Source organism: Silene latifolia, chromosome X, assembly GCF_048544455.1.
Source record: "Silene latifolia isolate original U9 population chromosome X, ASM4854445v1, whole genome shotgun sequence".
NCBI classification, from domain to species: Eukaryota; Viridiplantae; Streptophyta; class Magnoliopsida; order Caryophyllales; family Caryophyllaceae; genus Silene; species Silene latifolia.
In genome coordinates this window covers 39,505,282-39,506,991 of record NC_133537.1, presented here as the reverse complement: position 1 = coordinate 39,506,991, position 1,710 = coordinate 39,505,282, and the positions used below count along the sequence as shown (strand labels likewise).

General features: G+C 42.0%; 1 non-coding gene across 1 annotated transcript; it reads left to right on the top strand.

Moving 5' to 3' along the window:
• Positions 1–1,198: 1,198 nt before the first annotated feature.
• On the top strand, positions 1,199–1,305 carry LOC141624964 (small nucleolar RNA R71). The gene has a single exon (XR_012534767.1). It is a non-coding gene; the product is annotated as a small nucleolar RNA R71 (small nucleolar RNA).
• Positions 1,306–1,710: the final 405 nt, after the last annotated feature.

Genomic DNA, 1,710 nt, shown 5'->3' with positions numbered 1-1,710 from the left:
AGGACTTGCAAGCCTTTGTGGAAAAGGCACCTGTGTAACATACTCCTTAGTTTGAGGAATGGGTTCTTTCTCTTTGGTTGGTATAGGATCATTGTCCTTGGGTATATCCTCCATTTCCACCTCTTGAGGCTTCTTAACCTCAATCTCCACCGGTTGGTTCTTCAAGTCATCATTAGCAACCCTCTTTCTCTTCCACTTTGGGGCACTCTCAACCTCTTGCAATTGCCTCCCGTTTCTTAAGAACACCGCGTTCATTTCCCTAGGATTCACCGTGTTGCCCGGAAATTTCCCCGGATTTTGAGCCAATTGACTGAATTGTTGTGAAATTTGGGCTACATGGGTTTCCATCGCTTTTTGGGATGATCTTATTTCATCATTAACCCGGCTTTGTGAAGCAATGTGGTTGTCAAGCTTTGAGTCGAATTTTTCGTTGGCAATCACCAATTGCTCAAAGGCTTGTTCCCAAGATGGTTTTTAGTTTTGTTGGGCTTGGAATTTTGGTTAAAACCTTTGTTTTGAGGTTGAAAATTTTGGTTTTGAGGTTGGTTGAAATTTTGTCCCTTGAAACCCCCAAATGGTTGTTGGTTTTGAGTGACAAGTTGTTTTCCTTGAAAACCGGGTGGGATTTGTCTTTGAAATTTTGGGTTTTGATTGAGCCTTTGTTGTTGTGGTGAGGAAGTAGTTGGGTTTTGGATGTTTTGTGAGGCATAAGATAAGAGAGGATGACCTCTTTTTCCATTAACAAATTGGTTGTTGTTATTGTTGAACCCTTGCTTTACATTTATAGATTCCCAAACCTCCATTGACTTGCTCATAGCACTTATCTTGAATGGGTGCAATCAAAGGGCGCCCGATTGGAGTATGGCCTAGTTCCCCGCATAGTTCACATGACAAGATTTGTCTCATGTCGGAGCTAGAAGGCTTGGAATTCAACAAAGCCACTTGTTGAGTTAATTCATCTAGCATTCCCTTAACCTCAACATTCAACACCGCACTAGGATCCTTGTTCTTGCCCTTTCTCACTTACCTATCACTTCCATAATCCATGGTTCGTGATGCCATCTCCTCAATTAATTCCTTGGCCGCTTTATGCCCCAAAATAATATCCAAAGCACCTTTTCCAGACCCCGCATCAAGTGATAGTCTAAGATCTTGAGTCAATCCCTTATAGAATTTGTTCACCAATTCGGCTTCGAATATGCCATGATGGGGGCATAGCCTTTGTAGCCTCTTATACCTTTCCCATGCTTCATATAAGGTTTCATCCTATTCTTGAGTGAAGCTTTGTAATTCACTTTTAACTTTTTCTGTTGTTGACGGTGGGAAGTACTTGTTCAAAAATGCCGAAGATAGCTCGTCCCATGTCTTGAAGGAATCCGCGTCACAATTATTACGCTAATCTTTGGTTGATCCCCTAAGTGAACGGGGGAACAACCTAAGGCGTACCGCATCATCGGAGAGTCCATTCATCTTGTACATATCGCAATTCTCAAGGAACTCATTGAGGTGGTCAATAGGGTTCTCCAAAGGACCTCCTCCAAATTGATTGTCTTGGACTAGGTTGAGCAAGGCATTTTTTATCTCAAAATTATTGGCTTGAATTCTTGGTCGTTCGATGCTTTGATTTACTATGGGCTTAGGAGCCATAGTCTCTCTTATCGGAACCGGTTCACCCATGATGTTAGATTCTTCTAACTCTCCAAATGGATT